Below are 20531 nucleotides of genomic sequence, written 5' to 3'. Positions count from 1 at the left end.
TATCTGATCCCAGGTTTGACACACTCCTTATAACTAGTCATTATTGACCATTATGAAAATTAATGATCAGTACAGTTTTAATAGCAGATACTTAAATGAAGAAAAATCATATACTCCATTCTTGCCTTAGCTATTTAAAAGCACATCAGATCCAATGCTCTCACAAATGCCTTTGCCACTGAGCATTTTAATTTCTTTCTTTGTCCGCATTATCTACCATAAATAGTTATAGGAATTGATGGGTTGTCTAGCAAGAAGAAAGTATATCCAAAACTAAAGCCATTTGAAAGGCTACATGTTTCTTCAGAATTGCAGACAGAATATTGATGAACCTTAGGAATGCCAATGTTTCAAATGCTTGAACAGTCTTCCAATAATATGTCTATTGAGATTCTTTTCATTGGAATGCTCCTAATTCTCAGAGCCCATGTGAAACTTCATTTTAAATGATTCCTTCTACATTGGTCCTTTCTGACTTTCCTGCCTGTTTCGAGTGGGTTTGCCCTGGAATCACTGCAGCCTTTGACAATTACAGTTTGAAACAAGAGCGCGCCACCCCCATGATCAAGATATTTAAAGAGGATCTCCTCAACTTTGAGAACTGGCCTTGTTTCCTGCAATCTGGCATTGCAGCAGGCCACAACAAGGTGGAAAGAGAACTAATTTTAACTGCCCCCTGCCTGATCTCTGCCAGATGGCTGAGTTAAAATCGAGGCCAATAGAGGCAGCAGTACTGTTTTGATATGAAATAGTGGTGCTCTGTTGAGAGCTATTTTTTCTCTCAATAGATTATTATGGTGAAGACTGATGTTAGCTGTACAATGTTTTAAAATGTTGAAGTTAATTGTATATCTGGATAGCTAATAGTTCCTGATATTGTCAACTAGAGGGGACCAAGCTGACTCATAGAAGTCAGCATAAGGTCAGATCTGGGTTATTTGCTGATGTTATAATGTTCTGCTCCCTTCACAATCCCTCTGATTAACACAGCAACCTAAACATGTACATAGTAGACTTAGATAGTATCCAGATTGGGACTGATAAGTGGCAAGTGACATCCTTGCCACATAAGTAGGAGGCAAAAAGGTTAACTAACTAATGAAGGGCTTCATCATCTCCACAATATTGAATAGCTATTCTCCAGCATTTCACGAGAAACCTCCAGGCAGTCACCGTTAACCATTAACTTAAGCAATCCAGTTACATAATAGAATGCAATGCTTGCCTATAACACCCACCAAAACATCAGGTTCCATTACCCAAAAGATTACGGCAGCAGATTCATGGAATACCATCAATCCCAATTTCCAGGCTAACTCAACTCACCACCCAGACTTGAACATGTGCAGTCAGTCCCATTCTTGCTGGGTAGAAATCTTGTGTATTGCACAGTTTAAAGAGAAGTTACATCATTCCATAAGAGCTAAAGTTAAGTAATAAATGCTGCCTTATCTTGAAACAACTCTAATCTAAGAATGGTTGAAAAAAGTTTGTTAAAATAACGACTGTACTAGATTGCCTTGGGTCAGGCTCACTGAAAAGGATTGTGAACACCACCTCACACATGTACACGCACTCACTGGGGTTAGAAATGGAGAGACTATCTTGCTGACACTTCATATTCTTTCACACAGTGATGAGATACTAACAGTGACAAGCCTGCAGGTAACAGGCTATGATGTCATGTTTTTAAAATTTCTTTCAAAGTCTTTCACAGGCAGCAAAGCTCCATTGGTTATGAAAGCTATTAAGATATTTTAATAGCTTTTAGATGTGTCTGACACTCAGAGTCATTCAAAATCTATTAAAACCGAACTAAACAATTATAAAATAAAAAAGAAAGGATCTGAATAATAATTTTCCAGTGTTATGTTGTGAAATCCCATAAAGAATCCATCAGGAGCCTAAAGGCAAGACCAACTTAAGATTCAGCTTCCTAAAACAGAGAAACGTAGATTCATAGCAATTGTGCACAAGTTTTGCTTCAACTTGAATTGCTAATGATGGCTATTCCATTCAGGACTGTTGCCACGGCCAGAACAATTCAGCCCAATAATAAAGTTTAGGCTATTAATTAACACTGCTTCTTTCAATCATCTGGTCAAACAATAACTTGGAATGCACATGCACTCAGCTTGTTACTCACGGTTATCAGAAAAAGATAGATGATGAGCTGGAGTGTAGTAAGAATCAAATTCATAAGGTAAGGATTTCTCTTACATTAAGTCATGGAATATGACAGCTTAGTGATTAAATAACAGACCAAATTCTAATCCTGCCATAGTCCCAGGAGAGCCAATAAGATAAAAAATTATTCTGCTGCAGAGTCTCAACCTGAAGTGTCAACAATTCCTCTCCCAAGACAGATACTGATCAGTCTGCCAAGTTCCAGCACAGATTATTTTAATCATTAACAACAATGGCCTCAAAACTACTGGATTGTCTTCAAAACCCATCCAATTCTCTTTTGCCCCACAGGGGAAGACATCCACCATCTTTACCTGGTATAGCCTTATGGCTGATTAATGGGTGACTCTGAAATGGTTTAGCACCCAATGGTTTCGCATTGTCATTAGGGATGAGTGAAAAATGTCAGAATGGATCAGCTATCAAATTTCCCACACACTAATGAATCACAACGAAATCTGGAATAAGAATAAAGTGGCAGGTAAGCATTGTGACTTTTCTTGACCCAGACGCAGTGCAATAAATGCATTTCTCAAGTACCTTCCTTTGTATGCTTCCATTGACTGGTCAGGGAGCCCATATTCTGACTTGTCTGCAAAAGGAGTGGGCAGATATGCCAGTATGCCATCATGTTTTGTATTAACATGCACCAATTCAGCTTCTCTTCATTCCAGGCTAAATACCCTATTGTGTTACAGTTTAGAATTTTTGTCCAAAAACCATCAATGCAACAACATTATGTTCAGCATTTTAAAAAAATCTACCACAGCACAATGGGCTTGCTGTTTATGTGAGTCTATCTTACAACAATACAAAGTGTGCTCTGACCTTTCTGAAACTAATTTGCTCTCCATACTTGCTGAATAACAGGCCAGGGAAATACTTGCCTTCTCGTAATAATACTGACATTTCTCAGTGAAAAGCAGTTTCAACATTCTGAAAATTTGCTTTTCCCTTGGGTCAGCCCTGCTCAACAACTATCACACAGCAAACTCTGATTCCAATACAAGATGTATTTTAGCAATTATTAATGTAAAATTCCATGCTGGGTCACTTTCATAAGCTCATTATAAATGCAGGATTTTATCTGGGAACAATGCTGATGGCTCTCTTAAGGATGTTCAGTCACAGTTAGCCCAATATATACATCTGAGTATCTAATACAGTACAAATTTGGAAACAGGGAAGCAAGGGTCCAGGAGCCCAAGTAAGAAAATGTTGAACCAAAGCTCACATCAACCAATATCTTACTGAATAGTGAAGCACGTTAAGAGAAATGCATTTTCTTTCTTGTACCATTCTGATGTTCTTGTCCTGATTCCATCATCACCACTCACCTATAACCTAAGCAATTTCTTCTCTCCCCCGGTAGTCATTGGTGCCACCTGTAACCCATCCACTGGGTGAACAAAGCATTGCAATCAAACATTTTTCCCTAGAAAGAACACCGGGGAGAAAACAAACCATCAGTGATTCTCCACGCACTCCCAGCTTATGTGCAGAAGAAGAGCATGAGGCAAGAGCAGTTGCAGAATTCCTGTCATTCCCGGTTCAGGAGATGTGGGACTCCCAGCTGGGGGGAGTTACAAATAGTATCAGCTATTCACATTTCTGATAACTTGATTTCAACAGCAAGTGAAATATATGCAACTCTTCATTTTAACAATTTTCAACATTCTTACCTCGCCTTATGAATCGATACATTTTACTTCCAAGGGGATCTGCCCACAGGATAGCAGAGGTCGCGAATTCCAATTCTTCAGGAAAGCTAAGCCTTTCTGCAGCTACACCATTACAGGACATAATAAAATCTTGCCCATCTATGGGATTGCTAAGCAGCTAATTTGTTTTGCACCTGCTGATTTATAATCACTAGCAAGAAAGAGCAGATGTAGCTGGCAAAGACAATAGTTAAGAATCTGGGTCAGTTCTGGCAACCTTCTGCCAGTTTAAATCAACTAATCATGAATCCCGTACTTCACAGTTAACTGAGCTGTCGTGCACACAGGGAGAATCACTGAGTCACACATTTGTCTGCAAGCAACCTGAGCTCTCAGTCTTATTCATGTTAAAGGTCTAATCCTCATTCCCGCACAGAGTATTACACACCATGACAATTCAAATCAAATTGGTAAGTGCCCACCATTGGGTCTCTATGAATCGGTCAGGACAGTTCAGGCTTCAACATAGTGGCAGTTCACTCAACTACACATCCAGTCGTCACATATTACTCACAAAGGTACTATGTGACTTTGTTATTTATGTTCACAATGAGTATTGTAACCAGGCTTGCACTAAGTATCTTACTAAATACTCCTTTTCCAGATCTTATTGCTGATATGCACTAGAGGGGGACACTGCTCTCAGATTCACTCAAGAGCACATTGAAGTCCTGGCCAATGAGATAAATGTCAGGAATAAGTTCTGTCTGCCAGGAGAGGCAAAAGACCTGGTAGCACCAGTGCCTGGCAGGAAGTGGTGATTGTCATTTCTTTCAGGAGTGTGTCTCACCGTTTAATTGCTGAAAGGAACTTCATGTCCACAAAACTTGGATCATCCTGTTTCATAACCCAAACAGTTTGCAAGTGTGAAATGCTGTGTGGCACGGTTTCATAGTGGTTGGCACAACACTTAGTGGAAGGGCTGATTCCACGCTGTCTCTCAATAAATAAAAAATAAATAGAAGTACTCAGTCCACCTTTCCAATAGCATGATCCCAGCCAAAGATGACTGTTAACGTACGTTTCTCCAAGTAAATTTGAAACTTAATCATGTGGTATTCAGAAACAACTCTAAAGGATCCAATTTCTAGGGACAAGCTTATTTAATAATGTTTACTCCCTTTGCAGTGACAACATGTAAAGGGAACGTCCTGGTGCAAGATACAACACTGCAACCCCAATCCAAGCAGATTTTCATTGATTTTTGTAACTCAAATGTTACTTTTACATCCCATCTGATATTACGGATGCATCAATTCATTCATGAGAGCCAGACTCTGATCTGCATGCATGTCCTGATAACCTACTGCTATATGTGGTCACAAGGCACTAGCACCCTCCCAGGCTCTGATATTAATGTAAGTGCTCCAGATTTGGATCTATGGTCACACAACCTTCGACCCTAATCAAGATCACCATCAGGCCCCAGCCTAATAACCTTCTCTCTTCATGCATAGAACTCAAAGACTCAGACCCAGGTACAGTTCCAGTTACTATATTTTCCTTTGTGCACCAGATATTAGCAGTAATACCTTAAACCTAAGCTTGACTTTTGGAACAGTAGATGCAAAGCTGAAACAGTCACTGGTGTATCAACCATTGAACAACTAATGCTCTTCATTGTTTATATCAGACTTTCTAGAGTTTGATTTTGCTCCTTCAGTTAATGTTATATTCTTACTTTGGTTTCAATAGTCAGCTTCAGGATATCCAAGGCACTACTTGTGACATTAAATTGGAACATGTTTAAAATATTACTCCAAAGGACTAATGAGCAAATGAAATCAGTGAAACAATCCATCATTCCAGACAGTGTTGTGTGCTGTAGTAAAACGTGAAAGTGAAAGGATTGGAGCTAAATTCCTGACGAGCCATCCATTTTAATTCCTCACTTGTAATCAAAGTCAAACTACAATTCAGACTAAAGTTCCCTCAATTATTAAAGAGTCAATTGTGCTGGTAACAGTCTAAATTTAATGTTAGTATTTATTATTTGGATGAATATTCTTGTTTAATTGAATTTTATTTTGCTAAGATATATTTGGGTCTTGCTGCAACAGTAGTAGACAGTGTGTCCAGATAATGCTAAAGGAAACTGCACCCTAAACATGTTACATTTTGTTTATTTTCCTATTTATTCCCACATTGTATTGCCACAATCATGTTTTCTTGTTCTGATGCTTGAGATGGAGGGGGAGGGTATAATAATATAATGATCCTTGGAAAGAGCCAAGTTCTTCCCGGTAAATTTCTTGTCTTAATCCAAAATGGAATACCCACATCAAATTGCTTAAAACATATCTATGATGCAGTTATCTAAGTACAGAAGGAAACATCTTCTCATCATCATCTGATAAGTTGCGCTGATCAGGATGGTGTAGAAACTCTTTAATCATCCAGAGAATCACCCTATTCAGAGAAATTACCCTGAGTAAGCTCAAAAAATGATTTATAGCCTCTAGTTTCTGGATTAGCTTGAAGTTTGATGCCTGTGAATTCCGTAATTCCTGCTGTCCACAGATAAAGCAAAAATGAAATGCTCGTCAAACTCACATTTCTATAAGTTTCGGGTAACACTGCTACGTTTGGTTTTGCCTCTGTATATTGAAGTCTTCTTTGTTAGTAATCTGACACCCCAAGTCTCCAAGGTGAGACTAAATAGCCTGCGGATTCTGTCAATGTGGGAAGGAGTCTTTCCATGGTGTAGATGGTATTGGAGGAATGGAGTCAACTGTTCGAATTAATATCACAGTTTGCATAGAAGTGATCAATTGGAAGCACAGGAATTCCTCCATTTGTTGGAGGAGGAATTTCTCCACTTGTGTTGAAGGTCATGACATGGTGCTTTTAAAATATGTGGCCTAGCTTTGCTATGGCTGCTTCATTAGAATTATAAATGTACTCAATGTAGAAGTGTCTCAGAGTTGTTTGGTGTAACAGACTGAGAAAGACAGTTTTGTGCAGATGGCATCTTCAGGAACAGCTCATTGTATTGTTAAAAACTGACTTTTGATTTATAGAGGTAGGATTCTTTTCTTGCTGCTGTTGATATCCTGTGGCAAAAAACACAAGCTTATATTTTCCAGCTGAGACTTTATTGATGCTACATATAGAGATTCCAGGACATTTGCTCAATTATAAAGCAGCTGAGCTTGTAACAGACAGTTCTCATTTGACAATGCAGTAATCTCCTAAGATGCCTGTAAGCTCAAAGGTAAATTAAAACACCTTCATCCTATGACACCATTAAAATGTTATAGACAGGCTGAACATCCAGCAGGGCTCTGCTTATCCATCTTGTGGTTCCAGACACTAAGTCGTAGTATTACCTTGTGCTTTTTTATATACAGCATACGTAGGTTGGAATTGGTGAAGTGGATGCACATGTGCAAAGGACTCAAGGTACCATGACAAATGGTACAATCAGAATCCATTATCCTAACTTGAACACTATTAAAATTAACTACCGTAGATTCCGGACTACAGAGCGCACCTGATTTTAAGCCGCTGGCACTAATTTTAGAAATAAAATCATTTTTTTAAATGTAAAGGCCGCACCGGATTTTAGGCCGCACCGGATTTTCGGCCGCAGGTGTCCCACGTTGTAATATGAGATATTTACACAGAAAGATATTACACGTGAGGATTTTTTTAACTTTTAATTAAATCCATATGGTAACAAAAACAAATACATATTGCAAATGCTTTTTTTCGAACCGTGCCCGTACGCGGCTACTTTTAAATATACGTTGCGTATACTTCTTTACTGAACAACATTCCAATATCTCCTAACGACTGGTAAAAAATATATATACTGCAGCCTACCAGGAAAAGTTATTGATACCTTTAACTTAAAAGCAGAGTTCGCTCAGATCCAAAGCCGCTCGCGTAATGCGCTCCCCCCTCCTTTCCGTTTCATCGCAAACGGCATTTAAAAGCAGAGTTCGCTCGGATCCAAAGCCGCTCGCGTAATGCGCTCCCCCCTCCTTTCCGTTTCATCGCAAACGGCATTTTCCCACAAGACGCCGCGAAACCGGGTGTGTCGTCATAGCATCCCGCGATGTAGTACAGAAAACAAATATAGTTTAAACTAAGTAGGGTAGGTAGCACAATGCTTCGAGTGTTTTCCATGTTGATGAGGGTAAGTACAAATGACTGATTTACAATAATTTAATTGTGAAAGTGCGCTTGATTTATCGTACAATTTCATTGGACCTCTGTGAACTACTCATCAATTTTATTGGTCTACTGTTACGAGGCAAAATGTTTACGAGGCGGCATGAAAAAAACCTTGCATTAGCCGCTTCGGATTATTGGCCGCAAAGTTCAAAGCTGTTCAAAATGTGGGAAAAAAGTAGCGGCTTAAAATCCGGAATCTACGGTAATCCATAGAGCAAATTGTATGTAAATTTTCTTTTACCCCACACTGAAAATGCCCATTTTCCTTTAAGAAGACAAGCACGTACTTGCAAAATGAATGCAACTTCAATGTAAAATTATATTTGAGATTTGCTAGCATGTCTTTGAATACTGCTTGGGTGCACACAAGAAAGACCATTTCACACCCTGAATACAAGCAGCACAAACAAAACGCAGAATGCTGTTCCATCCAGCAAGCTAGATCAAACTGCTGATTTAATATGTATTTAATTTTTAAGATATCTCCCCAGAGGTACATGGTACTGGGGCACATTTCACTCAGTGGAGCACAGCAGCAATAATCAGGAAGCTGCTTTTCCTATTACACAATAAAACACTGAAAATAACACGCTCATTGAAGACTGCGTGCTTGCTAATATGGCTCAATGATATCAGTCTCACCTCTGAATCAGAAAACTTGTCTTTTAAAATTTTACTTCATGGCATTATTTGAAACAGAAGGAGTACTCTTGGGCTAGATATTTCCCAATGGCGTGAGCATCATTGCATGTGGACTTTCCGTATGTGAAAAATAGATGCCCTATTTCCATACATAACCCAGTTATTTCATTTCGAATGAAATTAATGTATGAAGTCGCTTCCAGAAATGATAGTGCACTATATAACCTTTCCTCATAAAGCATGTACTCTAATGCAGGCAGCATCCGGGTAAATCTCCTCTACAAACTCTCTAAAGCTTCCGCATTCTTCCTGTACTGAAGTGATCAGAAATGAACACAATACCCCAAGCACCAGAAAAGCTGCAGATGCTAGAAAATCCAAAACAACGCACACCAAGTTCTGGGGGAGCTCATCAGGCCTTTTACACTATCCGCAACACCATCAGTGTTCAACCTGCAAACTTACTAACCCACCATTCCACTTCCTCATTGTGGTGAACTACATATACCTGTCTGGACAAGCCCCCCCCCCCCCCCCCCCGCTGACTGCTCCTGTGGCTCCTCCCACAGATCCCTATATACAGGTGATTGGAGGCACTGCTCCTCCCTCAGTCTCCAGGATGTTGTGTGATGGTCTCTTGCTGCTGATAGAGCTTTCTCTTCCAGCTAATAAAAACCTATCTCTTGCCTCACGTCTCCGAGAGTTATTGATGGTGCATCAAATACAAGTCATTTACAGAATTCACAGGGGTCCCAGAACAAATCCACGCAAACACCACTGGTTACTGACCTCCCGGCAGAATATGTTCCGTCTGTTACCACCCTTTGTCTTCTGTGGGACACAACTGCTAATGCCTTTTCTTTTAAAATTTGTAAAACTTTAAGTGTCATCATTGATGTGAATAAAGGAACATTGGGAGGAAGGATCCTTTTTGACTTTATGTGTGCTGTTGGAATTGTTCTATAGACATAAGTCTGGCTCAGGATGATGTTGTTATTCACCATGTCGCCATTCTTAGTTTGAGACACACACACACACTGAATCAAACAATTGTGTGCTGCTTGTTTGTGTCTTTATAAACTTAATACATTTGAATATGTTTAAGTTATTAGCTGGTGGGCAAAAGAACTACTGAATAAAAAAACTACATAGTGCATATACTGCGGCTAGCCAGAGTGGAAAAAAGGGTTAATTTCCTTGTCACTGAAGCTAGATGATCACACTACTACACATGAATGAGACTTCCTTAAACACATAGTTCAGGTTGTTAAACTGGGGTGGAAAGGGGTTAATGAGGATAAGCTCCCAGTGGCATGTGCCTCAAATAGCCTCTTACAACCAAGACTAACTCCTGGCCTCCACGTGTGGCTTAGCTACTAAGCCTGGTGGAACTATTTCTACTAACAGGAGCATGGTCAAAATCAGATTACTGGCACCTTAAAACCAGATGTTTCAGCCAGATGGAACTATAGTTGGTAGTTTAACTAGGAAAAGGAAAACTCTGATCTCAAACCTCCCGTCTTGTGACTATACCCACTCATGGGGAAGGCTTTTGGAGTAAACCCTGAGGGAAAAATCCAGAGCTGGAGTCCCTAAGGCAGTCCTATATTGAGTTTAACTCTGATTGGCAAGTCCTGCGACACTGCTGGTGCCAAACAGTGTCGGTCTCTGCAGTCCGTTTGAGTTCATCAGATACATGGAGGGGGAGAGCTTGCGACATGGGCAACAGCTTGCTCTCCATACTGTACTACCCGGGCTTGCTTGCATATCTAGACAACTATAACACAACATCCATGGTCAATCCTGACCAACAGTAGCGGAGATTAGTTGCATCTATCCTCCACTCACTGTAGCCTTTAGCTGAGATAACCCTATTTTTTATTGGAACAAGTTGTTGTGGTTTCTATTCTTCACATCTCTTTAAACCAAAGGTTCCCAATCTTTTTTATACCATGGACAAATACCACTGAACAAGTGATTTGTGGAACCTAGACTAGGAACCCCTAACTTAAATAGACTGTTTTCTGAGTAAATTGACTTGACAATTCATTGGACAGCTTCTTGCGAGGAAGCCGATCAGTTCCATCTCCATCCAGCTCATTTCCTGACACAGCACTGTCAGTAAATACTCCCTCATATATTTAATGATTATGATTTCATTAGAAACTTCTAATATTTGTTACCACATATGTTACACAACAATACTTTGGAAAGGAAAATTAGTATGTATAAAATCTAGCTGTATTGTTTACTGTACCATTTCATGCTTTTCAACTAATTCTCTCTTCATATCCTTTTCTATTTCTTTCAATTCTCCACTTTATGGAGTAACACCAAATTCCTATTTAAATTTGCTTGCTTTGTTTATGCATAATATAGTTACAAGTCTTGGATACATTGCAAGCCTCCATATCTAATAAATTACATTACATCAAACACCTATCACCATATTATAGAAACCACAGAATTGTGTGCCACAGGGAGAGAGGGAGAGAGAGAGAGCATACGGCCGATTTTGATCCAGCTAGTGAGCCCATTTCCCTGCTCCATCTCCAAGGCCAAAAAAATTATTCTTTCTTCGCACCTGTGCAACTCCCTTTTGAAAGCAATGATTGACTACTTGGCTACCTTTCCAAGTGAGTTCCACACTAAAACCTCTTTCTGCATCAGTAAACTTTTCCTCACATCCCTCCACTTGCCTTATACAGCACTTTTAATCTAGGCCCCAAATCATCTGCAGAACATACACTTTCTCTAGAGTTACCCAATTTAAAACATCTATTAACTGTTCTCTTAAAGTTATTTCCCTTAAGTACAACATCCACAACTTCTTCAGTCCCACTGTGGTTGAAATAACCCATGCCCAAAGCAAATTTCGTTTATCTGTTCTGGACCCTCTCTAGAAATGTTGTTCGTGAAACATGATGACTGGAACTACACACAATGTTCTAATTGTAGCTAACTAGTGTTTCATAAGGGTTCAACAAAAGCTCCTATTTTTTGAATTTTATGCCTCACCTTGTATAATCCATAATCCAACATGCTTTACAAACCGGTCTCTCAAAATCTTCTGCCACTTTCAAAGATTTATATGGGTCTTCTGTCCTTGTTTGCCATTTAAAAGTATGTCGTCTAACTTCCACTGTCTTTCCTCTTTCTGCCAAAATGTGTCACTTCACACATCTGCCCTTCTGAAATGCTCTTGATCAATTTAACATCCTGTTTCTGTTTCTATCTCTCAGCTTTCTCCTTCATCACTCTATAAAAACATAACTGCAAGAAATACATAAATATGAGAAATTCTGCAGATGTTAGAAGTCGGTCAAGATGGCACCTGCGTACAATGCTCCATCGGTCGACACCTGCTGTGATTTCCAGTTCGGAGATCAATTCAGGGATCTAGCACTTTGCGGACTCAGAGAAGAAGCAGCAAGCGTGAAACTCGAGGTGAAGAAACTACAAGACGGGATAAGCCAATGTTCGACTTCATTTCACCAATTAAAGCTTCCATTGTTTGCCTTATTGAAGCATTAAAGGAGATTGAAACATGGAGGCGAATGCACGGGGCAAGTGCTGATAGCCTTCTGATCACTGGTGAGATCACTCTGCTGCCAAAGAGAAAGCTTGTGTGGACTGTCGCTGTGCCCAAAGTCTCTCTCTTTCGATAGTGCTGGTGAACGTTACTGAGATTTTGATGTATGGTTTTTGGACCATAGACTATGGACTTTCTATCAGTCTCATGGTTTTTATATTCTGTGTTTTCACCGTTCTTTCTCATTGCTTGTTGAGCGGGGGAGGGGCGGTTTGGCTGTTCCTCTCTGAACTGACTTCTACGGTTTTACTTTGTTTTATGGCTATCTGAAGAAGAATCTCAGAATTGTATACTGCATAAATACTTTGATAATAAATGAACCTTTGAAATTTGAACGTTGAAATCCAAAGCAACACACACAAAGTGCTGGAGGAACTCAGCAGGTTAGACAGCATTGATGGAAATGAATACCTGGAACCTCCTCCATCAATAAGGACAAGGGTAGCAAACGTTCCCTTTGTTTGTAATTTCCCTTCCAAATCACACCCAGTCCTTAATTTTAAATGCATTTCTGTTCCTCAGCTCTGCAATCACAACCATCTTCTCACAGGTAGATGGTAATTTTATACTTTATTGTCTCTCAACATGTTCCTCAATAAGTGATAAATTATGATCGTGCCAATTACGTCGCGGTCCCTCAAATGAATAAAAGTATCTAATAAACGGGGATCACAACTGAATAGACAATCGTCATACAATTAGTGTAGTGGTTAGCACAGCACTTTACAGTACAAGCGGCCTGGGTTCAATTCCTGCCGCTGCCTGTAAGAAGTCTGTACATTCTCCCTGTGACCGCATGGGTTTCTTCCAGGTTTCCCGGTTTCCTCCCACAGTCCAAAGGTGTACTGGATGGTAGGTTAATTGGTCATTATAAATTACCCTGTGATTAGTCTAGCATTAAGTTGGGGGAGCGCAGGGCAGCATGGCTCAAAGGATTGGAAAGGCCTATTCTGTGCTGCATCTCAATAAATAGCACAAATAAAAGAAATAAAATTTGCACTGCATTTCAATGGGGCCAGATTATTGCTCTGTATGACAAGAGTACTTCATCTGTTCTACACCCTTAGGACTTTGAATTTTTAATCTTCATTTAAAAGATGTATTGTGCTTATAGTTACATTTAGAAGTACTAATATTATACAAATGTATTACAATGAATTGGATGCATTGACTGTGGATGATGAGTTCCACAAGACAGTTAATATAATTTTACATTTGTGATTTTATTTGCTGGCTACAAAAGTTATTACAATTATGTTTCTTAATCATGCCTTGGAGGAACTGAATGGGATAGTTTATACACAAAATGGAAAAATATCACTTAGTCACTGACAAGCAAAGTACATGTTATGCGGTGTTATTGTGGCATTGATTAGCAGAATTCACATGAAACTGAAAGGTTTACTGATTTATTAGGTGTAATTTAAAAATTAAAGTCTTTTTTCAAGGTTTGAAGTTACTTGAGTCTAAAATGTAATTGCACTATAACATTTTAGGAAGTACGGGTATATCGTATTCCTGTCTTATGAATGGCTCGGCAATTTATAAACTCAACATGTGAAAAGCAATTACTTCATTGTAAACTTCAAATTCATAGTCACACAATAAAACAGTTTTGGTCTGCTGTAATAGTTTATGAATACAACACTTACATTGGAACAAGATTGCCTGAAACTCATTAAAAATATACACTGTACAAATGAATTTTATACTCATCAGACATGGAAAGTTAAAGAATAGTACATTAGCATGTAAAGTTGGAAATGGAAGCATAAAACAAAGCTCCTTGTCAAAAAAAATTGTACATAAAATAGGGTCATTAATAAAGTGAATTCATGCACCTGAGCAACAATTGGAATTAGATGAAAACATTAGCTCTTTCTCCTCTTCCAGAGATCCTTTTTGGCTTACAGCATGTTTACACCGCTTGTATTTTCTTTTCCACCATAAAAAACCTCTAAGCTAGATTTTTGCTTTGTAATTTTTTTTCAGGGATTCAGTTAACAAAATCTACTATTTTGGAAAAGTAATTGTAACATCTAATGTGGAAATTCATTTTGGGCCACATTCACTGTTCTAAAGTAATAAATATCCTAAATCTGCTGTAGTTGTGTTATTCTCAAAATGTTAAGAGAAAACAGCAGTGGCCAATGCTCTTATGGTAGAAACCTGAACATATGAAAAGAACTTCACTGCTGCTATGCATTCTCGCATATACATGAGAAAGAACTTCAAATGAATATGCTTCTTTCTTATTTTCCTTAAAGAAGGAAAAAGAACAAGCAGAGAACTATATGGTGCAGTTTTCTGGCAAGAGTGAATTTCATTCTAGCCTGTTGGCAGAAGTTCACTTAATTTTCATTATCTTCGGCACGGCAGTTCGCAGAATGTGAGAGATTGAAATGTACAGCAATCTCAACTGTGATCTGGGAACTGTAAGCAAGCACGTATATCCCCATAAACAGATTGATTTAAAGATTTTAAAGGATAAAATTAGAGTAAACATGGGCTCTTGATGGTGAGTTTAAAGTGCTGTTTTCATGCAGAAACTCTCTAAAACTCTTGTATTTGAATAGGTTAAAATACTGAATGTGAGGCCAGAGCAAAAGGAAGTAAAGTATTGATTTAAAATACAGGGAAAGAAGAAAAAAGTTAAATAACAAATCATTTTGTTCCCCCTGTCCAAATACTATAAGAATTAGACTTCATATTCAATTGTCTGTGCCCAAGTGTATTTGGCATTAATTAAGACATGAAAAAGTTGAAAAGAGTACTGATTCTGAAAAGAAGAGGCTTTAACTTGCTATGGTAAATTCCGACTGTATCTACAACATGAGTACAGAAACTTCATGATATTCTCTATGTTTCAAAGGACAACCAGACTGCAACAGCAACACCATGATGAAGGAAGTGCACCAGTGCCTCTACTTCTTCAAGGGGCTAAAGAAATTTGGCATACCATGAACACAAAATGCTGGAGGAATTCCTGCAAGTCAAAACAAGACTAAAGCAGACCACAGTGGGTGGTAGAGAGGACGGAACCAAATAATCTTAAAAGCAAAATAGGGAGACGTGGGAAATGAAAACACCGAAAGGGTGAAAAGGAAATGTGAGGCAGTGCCATGGTAGCATGACGGTTAGCACAACACTGTATGGCACCAATGACCTGGGTTCATTTCCTACCACCACATATAAGGAGTTTGTATGTTCTCCCGTTACCACATGGGTTTCCTCCAGATGCTTCAATTCTCTCCCACAGCCCAAAGACGTACCGGTTAGTAGGTTAATTGGTCACTATAAATTGTCTTGTGATTAGGCTAGGATTAAATTGGGGATTACTGGGAGGCTCAGCTTGAAGGGCTGGAAGGACCTATTTCATGCTGCATCACAATAAATAAATAAATAAACAAACAAGTAAATAAATTTTATTCTTATATTTGAGTCAACACAAAGGAGAAGGAGGACTATCATTTAACACATTTTAACACTCCTGCTTTATCCAGTACTGCATTGCATATATTAAATGATTTGGGCATATATTTACATGTACTTGGAGAATGTGGGTGATGGGAACACAATATAATTTCTTCAACACTTTAGTTATTCAGAAACATATTCATTTATTTATGTGAGATAGCATATATTACACATGCATGATGTTCAACATGGCTCTCACTCTAAAGATGACAATGGATCATTAAAAATATCCAATTTTAGAGTGCACCAAATTTCTTTTAAATATGCCTTTAGAATACTGTAAACATCACTGCATTACTTCAGGGCCAAGTAGGACTACTTTAGCAAGGAAGTCACAGTCATGGAGGGGCACAATATGGAAACAGACTCTGGCCCACTGAATCCATGCCAATCATTAACCATCATAGAAACAAAGAAAAGCTATAGCACAAAACTGTGCCGAACATGTCCTTACCTTAGAACTACCTAGGCTTACTCATAGCTCTCTATTTTTCTAAGCTCCATGTATCCATTCTTAAAAGACCCTATCACTTCCGCCTCCACCACAGTCGCCGGCAGCCCATTCCACACACTCACCACTCTCTGCGTAAAAAACTTACCACTGACATCCTTCACAATAATCAATTTTTTTTAATTCTCTCCACATTACTCTCCTCCAAATTCCATCATTCACCTCAGAGCAACATTGGTGGCCAATTAATCGACCAACTGGCACAAGTCAGGATGTGGGAGGGAAACCAGTGCATCTGGAAGAAACCCACACAGCCGCAGGGAGAACAGGCATACTCTGGAAGACAACAAAGGATTGAACCTGGTTTTTTGCTCTGAGGCAGCAGCTGTACCAGCTATGCCACTGTGCTGCCTGCCCATCTGAATCACCTCATACCTTAATCACTTTAGTACATCCAGTTATATTAAAATAAAGCATTGAGACAGTATTTCAAGTGAAAGAACATGTAATGCATTCTATTAGTGAACTGAAGCTAAAGAATATTCTGATTCTCATATGGATCAACTGTTTATGTTGAAAATGAGAAATACTACAGATGCATGAAATCCAAACCAAAACACACAAAATGCTGGAGGAACTTAGCAGATCAGGCAGCATCCATGGAAATGAATAAACAGTCAATGTTTTGCGCCCAGACCCTTCTTTGGGACTGGAAAGGAAGGGAGGAGACACCAGAATAAAAAGGTGGGTGGAGAGCTAGAATGTGATAGTAAAGCCAGGTGCATAGGAACTGTTTATGTTGTCATCTGATTCATCTTCTCTATGGAAAAGGCAGAAGCTGAAATATCACATGATAAATTGACACACATTTTTAATGTTTGGTGACAAAGTCATGTAATTATAATTCTGTTAAAATTAATTCAAAGGATGGACTTCACATTGGGAGAGGGAGAGAAGCATTTTTCTGCACACAGGTGGAATACTCATCTTCATTGTGCTCCCCCTTTACCCATTTTCTCAGCTCATTATTATCCCTCTGGTTTTCCAAGTGGAGGGCAGGAAAGTCAATGAGGCCTGACACTTTGTACCTCTGGGCACCCCAGTACCACAGTGGTTAGTGCAACGCTATTACAGCTCAGGGCATCAGAGTAAGGAGTTCAATTCCAGCGTCTGTACATCCACGGGCTTTCCCAGGGTGCTCCGGGTTCCTCTCACAGTCCAAAGACTTAACGGTCAGCAGGTTAATTGGTCATTATAAATCATCCCGTGATTAGGCTAGGGTTAAGTTGGGGGTCGCTGGGCAGCGCAGCTTGAAGGGCCGGAAGGGCCTAAACTGTGCTCTATCTCAATAAATAAATAAATTAATTAAATTCTTAACCACTGGAATGATTGTGTGCTGAAGAATTTCTAAGGCAATGTTTTCAGGAACAGTTCAGTGGATTCATCCTCATCATTCTTGCACCAAAAGAAATCATTCTGTGCTCAGTGCTGGAACTAAAATACAAATGAGCCCAGAAATAAGGTCATGGTGACACCATTCCACAGCACATCAATGTGTTGCAGTAGAACATATTTGAGCTGTGAACTAGTTTAAGTCTGGAAATTATAAATCAGTGTAGATGACAGCAGCTTCACAACAGTAAAAATCAGCGTAGCAGATTACAATGACTGTGAATCTAGGCTTTAAGAAGGATTGAAAAGAATTTTAAAAATATATAATCAGGCATTTTACGTGACAGCAACTGACAAAGTAGAAAACAATAACAAATCAGATTGGCAACAAAATCAAATGTTAATAAAAATGAATCCTGCACATTTAAATTGGCAAGTTGGTTTATTATTGCCTCATGTACTGAAATACTGTGAAAAAACTCATCTTGCATATTGCCCATACAGATCAGTTCAATATAGCAGTGCATTGCGATAGTACAGGGTAAAAGAATAACAGAGTGCAGAATAAAGGGTTATAGCGCAAGTGCAGTGTGGGCAGACAAGAAGGTGCAAGGTCATAACATGATAGACTGTGAAGTAAAGAGGCCATCTTATCAAACTAGGGAAACAATCAATAGTCCTATTGTAGACTCTGCATGCCACAGTTACTAAAAAGACATTGGATGGCGTAGCAGGAGAGAAAGCTCAAAAGACGCAAATGGGGGCAAATGGGACATTCCGCATGCCACAATTCCTGAGAATATGTTGGATTGTGTAGCGGGATGGAGAGTTCAAAAGAAGCGAGCAGAGATGGTCGGGACATTGTGTGTGTCACAGTTCCTAAAGAGATTTTGGATTGTGTGTAATTGGCAAGGGCAAATAGAGAGAAGTTAGACTTAAGGGGAGCAGCCATTGTGGAAATGGGCCAGTAGTAGAGTGGGGAGCTCAGGCTTTGGTTCCTAGAGGCTTCAGTGAGGAGAAGTAGAGGCTGTAGGTAGATTATTTTGCTTAATTTTTCTTCTTCATTCTTTCTGCACAGGTAGGGCAGTAGAGATGCCAGACAGGGTAGTGGAATGCTCCTCTTGTGGGATGTGGGAAGGCAGGGAGGATTTCAGTGCCCCTGATGGCCACAGATGCAAAAAGTGTATCCAGCTGCAGCTTTCTTCAGACCATGTTCAGGAACTGGAGCTAAAACTGGATCAACTTACCTGGGAGACTGAGGGGTTGATCGACAGGACATACAGGCAAGTAGTTACATCCAAGATGCAGATCACAGGTACAGTAACTGAGTGACCATTAGGAGGGGTAAAGCGGATAGGCAGCAAGTACAGAGATACACCTCCCCCCCCCCCCACCCCACCGTGGCTGTTTCCCTCTACAACAGGTATACCCCTTTGGATGTTGCTGGTGGAACAAAGGAAAGCCACAGCAGTCAGGTCTCTGGCAGAGTCTCAAATGAGGATGAATCTGGCCACACAGCCATGAGACATTTACAATGGCTTCCTCTTTATCATGAACAAATTCAAAGTTATATTTCCTAAGGCTAATTTAGTTCAAGGTGAATGTAGTGAATTTGTGATGATACGCTTTCTTGTATATGCGCTCTCTTTCACCGAGAGTCCATCGGTGGCCTAGGGAGTGACCTGCTGGATAAACCTATCATAATGCAATGTTTTATGCCAGCAACAGGTCAAGCATCCTCCCCATTCCATTTGCTGTACACCAGAATCAGGTTTATTATCACTCACATATGTTGTTAAATCTGGTGTTACGTTGGGAATATGGTACCTCCTTGAGAATATTATACCAACAAAATCATAACCAGAGCTACAATCAGAGAATACACTTATAACCCAGCTTGAAATTCATTTATAAGCCATGAGTAAATTCATTTCAAATTGAGGGTTTGGATTTGAGTGTTTTTTATGATGATTTTGAGATGCAGAAGTTAATTTGAGTGTAACATCTTTTACAATTTGGAGAATATGAAAAGTAATTTTGAGTCAGCACCTGTAGTATTTTTGAATTTCAATTTTGGATTGTTAGCTCCAATTTCATTTTAAGTCTGTGATCAATTCAGGATCACAGAGCGTAGGTAGATACAGAGTGCAACTTTCAAAGAGTGTTGAAATCAAAACCTTCCTCACTGAAGATCTTGTGTGCAGGGAAAAGGAGTGAACTGTGGAAATTTCAGGAAATAAATATTTCAAATGTTGTCCTATAGTCATTGAATAGATTTTTTAAAGAATATTTACAACAGAGTTAAGGAAAGAACTGATTATTTGAAGTAGATAACCTCTGGACAAATTACGTATCCAATGTGTTCAATGAGTGGACAGTGGCAAGACTGCGGGACCGGACAGCATACCAGGGTGAGTCCTAAGGATGTGTACGGCACAACTGCCAGGTGTGTTTACAGACATTTTAAATCTCTCCCCCTCCCAGTGTACAGTGCCCTCCTGCTTCAAATTATCTATAACTGTCCCTATACCAAAAAAGACCAAGGTAACATGCCTGAACGACTGGACCCCTACAATTCACCTACCAACACAACCAATTGATCAACGACACAATAGCCACTGCTCTACATACCATCCTTACACATCTGGAGAAGAAGTATACTTATGTGAGAATGCTGTTCTTGGACTACAGTTCAGCATTCAACACCATAGTTCCATCCAGGCTCAACAAGAAGCTCACAGACCTCGGCCTTGACCCTGCCTTGTGCAACTGGATCCTGGACTTCCTGTCAGATTGCCAGCAGGTTGTAAGAGTGGGCTCCCTCACCTCCAACCCTCTGACTCTCAGTACAGGAGCCCCTTAGGGCTATGTAATAAGTCCCTCCTTTACT

The 20531-nt window shown here is 39.5% G+C and overlaps 1 protein-coding gene across 3 annotated transcripts in view; it reads right to left on the bottom strand.

The window, feature by feature from the left end:
* LOC140739349 (protein phosphatase 3 catalytic subunit alpha-like) overlaps positions 1–20531 on the bottom strand; it is a 414361-nt gene that overhangs the window by 246540 nt on the left and 147290 nt on the right. The window lies entirely within an intron of this gene.

The sequence above is a fragment of the Hemitrygon akajei genome, chromosome 15 (assembly GCF_048418815.1).
Source record: "Hemitrygon akajei chromosome 15, sHemAka1.3, whole genome shotgun sequence".
Classification (NCBI taxonomy): Eukaryota; Metazoa; Chordata; class Chondrichthyes; order Myliobatiformes; family Dasyatidae; genus Hemitrygon; species Hemitrygon akajei.
This window is presented reverse-complemented; position numbering and strand designations above follow the sequence as displayed.